General features: G+C 38.3%; 1 pseudogene; it reads left to right on the top strand.

The window, feature by feature from the left end:
* Positions 1 to 8,450: 8,450 nt before the first annotated feature.
* Positions 8,451 to 9,047, top strand: LOC143638644 (RNA polymerase II subunit A C-terminal domain phosphatase SSU72 pseudogene; annotated as a pseudogene).
* The last annotated feature ends 203 nt before the right edge of the window (positions 9,048 to 9,250 follow it).

The following is a 9,250-nucleotide window of genomic DNA, read 5'->3' on the forward strand; positions in this document are numbered from 1 at the left end:
CTGTCAAAACTAACAGGGTTGAAAAGAAGGTACTGAGCATAAAATTGCACTTTTGTCTGCCTTTGGCAGGAGTATATAGTAGTCAATGAGAAGGATTTCACTACAGGAGGCAAATTGCCTGTGGATTCTGAAAATTATGGAGTACTTATAAAATATTGAACATATCCCTGGTTACAAGTACTTAAGTATGCAATTTGGTACTTCTTGGGGAAAGTTTTGCATTACATAAATTTGTGTTTCAGAGACTTCTTCCATTCTGGGTATAAGCTGAATAGCTGAGTAGGAGGTGACATAGCTTTTATATCAATCATTATGCAAACCTGCCTTTGGCTTTGCCTCGGGTTTAAAATATTCTTAAGTCTATAAAAATTATTATAGTTAAAGAAGTAATATTTGCCTAAATCAATGCTCTTCCTCTCAAGTCAACCTTCATTCTCCATCAATGGCATGCTTTCTATGAAAGCCAAAGGAAGCAAAATGGGGGACTGATTATTAAAAGTGATAAATTTTCTGTATATTTCCTATAATTCCAGAGCTATAAGAATTGTAGACCTACTAAGGTACAGAGCTTGAGGCAACTTTTCTAAGAACACACACTGACAAAAATGGGATTAGACACCAGGTCATACTGCTCCTATACCATGGCATTATACAAAAGCTATGTATAAAACTGCAAAGTCAGGGACACCTTCAACTTCTTTCAATCAAATAGCATACATTCTCTCTCTCTCTCTCTCGTAGTTCCCTACCTTGCTATGTCATCCCTGCCACCCACTCCTAAATCCCATCATGTCCTGATTCAAAATTTGTCTCTTTTGTGAAACTTGACTTACTTTACTCTCCAGCCTACACTGATCACAGATTTACACCTCTGGCATTCAACACAACTTTAAAGCTTTAATTTTATATGTGTGTTTATGCCCTTAATCATATATTACTTTGGATTTATTCTTGATTACTTCATGGGGCTTATTTTGTCCCTTCAACTTAATTGCAAGCTTTTTGAAAAACAGGAGCCATGTTTCCTGCTTGCTTAATAATAACTCCAAATCCTTTCCCAACCACCCACATACAACCTCAGAACAGACAATTGATACATCTTGTTATTATAACTGGAGTTTTAAGTGAATCATAGGCAAGAACACTTTTTAAAATGTACAATTCTCTATTTTTTCAAAATCTATACAATAACCCTACATTACATTTTAAGTAAAATTAAAATTACCATTAAAAACAGAGGGGCCCACACTTTGTTTTCTTTAATGATTCCTTTTCCTCATCACTTCAGCTAGCACCAATATTCCAATGCTTTCTAAAAGTAGCACTCCCTTGGGAATTTTCACCCAATCCATGTACATGTATACAGACTGTCCTCAACCTTCATTAGTTCCAGTTATATATTTTTTTAACTTTACAACGGTGCAAAAGCTACACACATTTGATAGAAACTGTATTTCAAATTTTGAAATTTGTTCTTTCTTGAGCTAGCAGTTTATGGTACTAGAACTCTCTTGCAATGCTAGACAACAGCCTTGAGCCTCAGCTCCCAGTAGGCCACATATTATGAGGATGAACCAAAGACAATTTGCAGTGTAATGTATTGCCAGCATCTTTCAGATAGTGTGGTTTTATTTTTGATACACCATTATGTCTACAAAATGACAATCTATGTGTGATATTCCAGATTTTATTACAAAATAGTCTTTGTGATAGGTGATTTTGACCATTTGCAGGTTGATACTAAGCACATTTAGGTAGTATATTTAAGGTAGGTTAGGCTGAGCTGTGATATTAAATATGTTATATATGTATTAAGTGCCTTTTCAATTTACAATATTTCAACTTATGATGGCTTTATTAATATATAACCCAATAAGAAATAAAGAAGCATTTTCATTATACTGCCCATGATCTCTCAGGCTCTCTTCAACCTGTGTGTCTTAAATCTATCCATTTAAAATGTTCATTCAATTACCCAATAAATATTTATCAAGGACTGGTAAGTTAGGTCTTGGGTACACACTGGAAATGAAACAGATAAGGTAAACCAATGATTCTTAGTTGAGAGAGAGATTCATAGCAAACAGATAAACAAATTAATAAATCTGAAATTTCCAATGGAGAAACAAAAATTATAGATTTAGAATTAAAGTCCAAGAATCAGAAGAGATTTTAGTGAATTTCAAGTCTCTTTCATATTTCTTTTTTTTCAATATTTTTTTAGTTGTCAATGGACCTTTGTTTTATTTATTTATATGTGGTGCTGAGAATCAAACCTAGGGCCTCACATGCTAGGCAAGCTCTCTACCACTAATCCACAACCCCAGCCACCATATTTCTCTTTTAAATGGCCAAAGAAAATGTTACTTCCTCAAATTATACAGCCAAGCCTAGACTTGATAAAGGCATTGGACCTTAAACAAGTGTTGTTTTACTTACACATAATCCTGTTGCTCATACACTTGGTGGCTCATCATCTCCAATGAGACAAAGCTTATGTATTAATTTAAAAGCAATATTTTTGATATGTATTAGGTTCTAGGGAGAGAGTAGTAAAAATGTCATCCAAACAATTAAAAATGGCAAATTCAACTAGTGATAAAGAGGCAGATTCTTGATAGATGTTTATCTATTTTACTAAAACTTTCAAAGAACCATATTTTGAGTTTGTTGATTCTTTTTTGTTACTATTAATACTATTTTGTTATCTATTGTACATTTATTCTTTTCTTTTTTTCTTTTTAGATACACACAACAGTAGAGTATATTTTCACATATTTATACAAGCATGGAGTATAATTTATTCTAATTAGGATCCCAGTCTTGTGGTTGTACTTGATATGAAGATTCATTGTAGTGTATTCATATATGTACATAGGAAAATTGTGTCAGATTCATTCTTTTCCAATTCTTTGAGTTGACTCTGTTGTACTTTTTCAAACATCAAATTTGACTACTAATGCAATTTTTAACCTTTTTTGGGGGGGCTGGGGATTGAACTCAGGGGCACTCAGCCATTGAGCCATATCCCCAGCCCTATTTTGTATTTTATTTAGAGATAGGGTCTCACTGAGTTGCTTAGTGCCTTACTGTTGCTGAGGCTGGTTTCAAACTCACAATCCTTCTGCCTCAACCTCCCAAGCCACTGGAATTACAGGTGTGCACCACCATGCCTGGCCAAATTTCATTCTTAAGTCCTAAATTATAGTAAACAATTTTGTAAAATGTTTTTAGTTGTATATGGACTCAATGACTTTATTTGTTTTTATGTGGTACTAGGATCAAACTCAGTGCCTCACACTTGCAAGGCAAGTGCTCTACCGCTGAGCTACAACTCCAGCCCTACAATAAACAATTTTAAGATAATTTTATGTGCCAATTTAGCTTCCTCCACAATCTCAAATGTGGTGTTTTTATTGTTATTCATTTCCAGATATTTTAGTCTTTATTATGTCTTCTTTGAATCATAAATTATGTAGAATTTTTAGTGTTATGTTTCTATATGTATAGGGATCGGTTGCCATGTTTTTATTGATGTCTAACTTTATCATATAGTTATCAGTACATGTGTACTATGTATTTTATTTTTTAGACTTTCTTTGGGATCTATATATAGATGGTTGAAACTGTTACATGAATACATATCCTCTAAATGATACATGCATATGTTTTCCAAATAAACCTTGTTAGCTGTGTTTTCATATCCTTATTTGTGGCTTGTCCATAAAATCTATCAATTTCTGGAGAGGGGGCCTGAGTGAAAATCTCATAGTTATAATTATAGATTTGTCTATTTTCCTTTGTTTCTCTGTGTTCTGAGCTTACATTACTATAGCAGTCTATTACATTTTCCTATATTTTGATTTTTCTCATATGAATTATTGATTTCTTAAAGCACAAATTTGAGAGCGTTGTTCTTCTGCACAGAATTCATCAAGGGTGTGATATTTGCCAATATGCCACTCTTGAATACTTTTGTGTGATTTCATTGTTTAGGTTTGATTCTATATCACCAACCTTATTTTTCCAATGTTACTTCTCATGAAATTTCTGCATAATTTGCTCTTTGCTCACACCAATCTCAACCTTACTTCATACTGTTCTTACATACAGGGATGCTCTCCTCTTCTTCTTCATTTATGTAATTACTAACTATTCCTTAAGGACATTTTTTCAACCAAACCTTTCTATTTACCCTAACCTGTACTTATCACTCCTTTCTCAGATTCCCAGAGAACTAAAGTCTGAAGGATATTTGATCATTCTGTATTCTTAATTAGACTAGAATCATTAAGGGAAAAGTTCAATTTTATTTATTACAGGTAAACCACATAGTAGGAATGTAATCATTTATGCAGCAACATAAATGGAGAAGTTGATGTTGATCTGCAAACCAAGTAAAGTGAAAATCAAGACTGAATATACAGTTATTTGAAAGACAAGGCATTGCAGCTTAGTTGGGTTTAGGTATGAAAAAACAGTTAATCTTATTTTTAGTGGATAAAATTTCTCAGTGTATTAATCTTAGGCCAATGAAATTAAAGCTCTTTCCATTCTAATAAAAGAGACTGAAACAAATAGCAAGACAATCCCAGCTGCTGAGCCATACAAGAAACATATTTAAAGAGTGTAGATATTACATTTCCTATTTACAATTCCTAATTATATTTGACCTGGGTCCAAACCAAGAATAAAATTATAAGAAAGGGAAGTTATTTACCCTTCTTTTTATGAAAAATACCAAGTAAATTTAGGTGGAATTTCCAAAATTTAGTTGCTGGTTCAATTTGTTTCCTGACACTTCATTACATGCTTCTGTACACATGGAAATTTTTCTGTACCACAATCACCAATCAATGTCTTATTAAGATATGGTATTTTTTGTAAATCACAGGAAGAGTATCTCACTACTATTTTTCCATAGTTTTATTTGGAATATCTCAAATATATAGTACAGAAGCTTATCCACTGAAAAGACCTTAATGTGGACTATGCCATTATAATCAATGTCTCATTATCTGAGAGAGATATTTCACAGAAAATCTTACTTTCAACTACTTAAAAGATTCTAACTGATGTAAACATGGTTTTAAGATATTTTATACAATCACCTCTTTTTTACTGAATCCTAGAAAATTAGGTCTGTAATTCAACTTGGACACTAATCAGGGTTCTTTCTGTGTGTTTATTCCAAGAGCTGATTGATTTGGGGGAAAGGGTACTTATTCTCTGCTCCATATTTCCATTTGGAAGTCCTTCCTTAGTGTAATACTCCTGATCTTTGTCCTAATCAAAAGAAAGAGTGGATTAACTCATTGGTAAGCCTGAGAGAATAAACTAAATGCTTGCAGCACTGGGATCTACAGTTCCACTAAAAAAATGCATTTCAAGGTTATCTATGTATCATGAGGCAAATGGTATGCTCCTGCACAGTGAGATCTGAGATTCTCCAGCTGTGCTGTTGACATCAGAGCTCACGCTCTTAACCATTATTTGCACTGTTTATAAACTCAGTCTTACCCTTAAGTGAATTTTTCCAAGGTCATGAAGATATTTAACATTAAAATTGTAATTTTAACAAAGGTTTTTTGGACACTAAAGATAATTTTTAAAAATCACTATATTCATTCAAATTAATATTAAATTTCATAATGGAAAATTCAGCTTCTGAACAATATAGAATGATAGTAACCAGATTTGCCCTCCCTCCTCAAATAATAACAATAAAAATTTAAACAGAAGAATACATGAAACAAGTGGATTTTAACACAGCATCTACCAAGCAAGCAAGATAGTAATCCTAGAGAGAAGGGAAAAACAAATCAACTGAGTACTATGATTACCTCAGATTCTTTCCTTCCGTTTCTAGGCTGATGTTCAGGATAAAATAATCCAGGTGAAGTAACCTCAGCATACTTGAGGTAACGGAAATGGAGCTGAAAGTCAAGGGATAACAAGGTGACTAGAGTTCACAGGATAGAGTACCATAGAGAAAAGAGCAACCCACTCTCAAAACATGTATGATTTGCAAAGAATTCACTATAGTAGTTGGCTCAGGGAAACAGATAAGTGAAAGGGAACTATATATAAAGTAATTTTTAAAAATTTTAAAAATGAAAAGAGTAAAAATAAAAGAATATGCAACAAAACTGTAATATACTATTCAGACATCCCAGTCCTCAATAAAATGATGCGTGAAAGATATTTGCTTTCAAAAATGGTAGAAATGTGTGTGAAAAAAATGAAAGAAAAAAAAGAATTAAAAAAAAAGAGAACTTGAGGTGATGGGAGGGGAGGGGAGGAGAAGCGGGGATAGGAAGGGCAGCAGAATAAAATAGACACTAGTATTGCTGTATGTATAAACGTGGCTGTATAACTAATGTGATTCTGCAAACTGTACACGTGGAAAAATGATTAAAATGTATGATATATCAAGATCATTGTATTGTCATGAGCAACTAATAAAAAAAATTGAAAATTTCTGTTGCAGTTCAAAAGTTTCTCCCCTTCCCTTCTCAGCAGGTAGGTGGGGTTGTCTGGTGTATGATGCTTGCTCTACCCTCAGGATGGGTGGGGTTTCTAGGTATGCTCAGGTCTCTTCCGTGGGTGCCAATTGGTCTGGAAATTTTAAGTCAGTGCACCTTCAGGGCCCAACAATTGCCAGTACACTGTACAAGACTGCCACCCCCCACACACTGGAATCTCTTAGGGTTTGGGTTCCACTTGTGTGGTGTGGGAATCTATTCTTGGCCCCTCATATCACCTGCAAACCTGATGATTTCTGGTCTCTGATTTAGTCTCCAAAGTCAATTTCTCTCACCCCGGCCCTTTTGGATTCCCAGTCAAGTGCTTTTCTCCCAGCTCATCCTGAGGCCTGGGCACCAGGACTTGCACACCTGTCTCAGAGCTGTGTGCTGGATCTGGAGGGTCTGGCAGCCAAAAGGAATGTGGAGCCCAGCTACGTCTGGGGCTGAACTGTTCTGTGTCTGGTGGACCAGAGCCAGGCACTGAGACCCATGGACCAGTAAAGCTCCATGTGATGGGACAAGTTGGGGGCTAGGGAGGAGTTTGGAGACTGTGGACTGGGGAGCTAGAGGGCCCTGTTGGGTCCCAAACTGATGCCAGACATGGCAAGTCCAGGAGACTGGTGAATGCTGGACTCAGGAGGGAGTCAGGGACCAGGGTGATACTGGGACATGGCTGGTACCGGGACATGGCCAGTGCCAGCCCAAGTGAGTTGCGGGAGCCCGGTGGGCACAGACCCACTGGTTGGTCGAGCTGAGAATAAAATGCCCTCCCACCCTCTTCCAACTTTCTGACCCACTGTAGCCAGCCTCAGGACTCACAGAGCTGAGGAGAGCCAGACTCTCTTCAGCCTCTCTAATCTGTGCTTCCTGGGTGAAATGCTCCCAGTGTCTGACATGTCACAGGATTGTGAGATTCAGACCAAATGCAAACTCACAGATCTGGGTTTCAGTTTCTGAAGGCTCCTTCACACTGTAGTCCCAAGAATGCTCCTGGATCACGAAGGATTAATAAAATCTGGTGAAGAGTTTTGGTCATTGTTTTTTTAATATTCAATTAATGCTTCAAGCAGTCTGTGGTTCAGCCAGGGCAAACTGCTCCTCTTGTCTCAGGATTTTTAACTCTAAGCCTCAGGGAGATGTGGCATTCCCACTGTTTGAGTTCTGGGTGGCTTAGCTAAGGGAACTGCTGCCTCACACTAAGCCTCTATCTTTCCCCTCAGAAAAACCAAAGTCTTAACCAGGCTCTGACCCCGCGGGCCAGCAGCAGCTGTGTACAGCACGTGGGCCTCAGGAGAGAGCTCTTGGCCTTGGCCAACTGTGGCCAGACCTTTGGGAAGCCTGCCCTTTGGAGAGGTAGGGTGTTATGGTGTGGAGGTGAGGTGTCCCCCAAACCTCAGGAGAGAGAACACAAGAAGGTTGGAAGAGAAATGATTGGGTTATAGCCTTAACCTAGTCAGTGAATTAATCCCTGGTGGAATTAACTGAGTGGGAACTGGAGGCAGGTGGAGCGTGGCTGGAGGAGGCGGGAATTGGGGCGTGGCCTTGGGGTATATACTTGTATGTGGCAAGTGCAGACCTTGCTCTGGCTTCTGGTTATCGCGAGATCTGCTTCCCTCCACGACGTTCTTCCGCCATGATGTTCCTCCTCATCTGAAGCCCCCAGGAATACAGCCAGCCTTCTACTGACAAGACTTCCCAAACCGTGAGCCCTCAAACTTTTCCTCTTCTAAAAATTTTTCTTGTTGAACCTAATTAAAACAGGAAAAAACCTGAGTATAACTCTGGGGTCTCTCCTTGGTTCTAGGGACCAGCGGGCTACTTGGCATTCCCAGGCTCTGAGTTGCGTAAACCTGTTTTCATCCCTGACTGGGATTATCTGCTTTCCATTTTGCTTTGGCTGAAGCAGGTGTGTGGAAGTACAGGATGGCAGTGGCTCTGCGTTGGTGGCATCTGCGGGTGGCTGTCGTGTGCTCCAATAACCAGAACCGGAGCATGGAGGCACACCACCTCCTCAGCAAACGAGGATTCAATGTCAGGTCCTTTGGAACAGGAGCTCACGTGAGGCTTCCAGGACCAGCACCTGGCAAGCAAAATGTTTATGATTTCAGAACCACATATGATGAGATGTTCCACGATCTTCTTAGGAAGGATGAAAACTTCTATGCACAGAATGGCATTTTACGTATGTTAGACAGAAATAGGAGAATCAAGCTCCGGCCAGAAAGGTTCCAGGACTGTAAAGATGAGTTTGATTTGATCTTCACATGTAAAGAGCTAGTCTACGACCAGGTGGTAGAAGTTCTTAATTCCAGAGAACAGGTAACCTGCCAGCCAGTGCACGTGATCAACGTGGACATCGTGGACAACCATAGAGAGGCCACCCGGGGAGGGCTCATTATCTGTGAGATCTGCCAGTGTATCCAGCACTTGAGTGACATGGAGAATGACATTGATGGCCTGCTGCAAGATTTTGAGAAGAAGACTGGCAAGGCTTTCCTGCACACTGTCTGCTTTTACTGAAGATAGATGCTTCAAGCCATCCAAAACCACCTTCTTGAACTTTCTTTCTTTGAGAGGGGTACTGAGGATTGAATTTGGGGGCACTTGACTACTGAACCACATCCCCAGCCCTATTTTGTATTTTATTTGGAGACAGGCTCTCACTGAGTTGCTTAGCAGCCTGCTTTTGCTGAGGCTGGCTTTGACCTCGGGATCCTCCTGCC

Source organism: Callospermophilus lateralis, chromosome X, assembly GCF_048772815.1.
Source record: "Callospermophilus lateralis isolate mCalLat2 chromosome X, mCalLat2.hap1, whole genome shotgun sequence".
In the NCBI taxonomy this organism is placed as follows: domain Eukaryota; kingdom Metazoa; phylum Chordata; class Mammalia; order Rodentia; family Sciuridae; genus Callospermophilus; species Callospermophilus lateralis.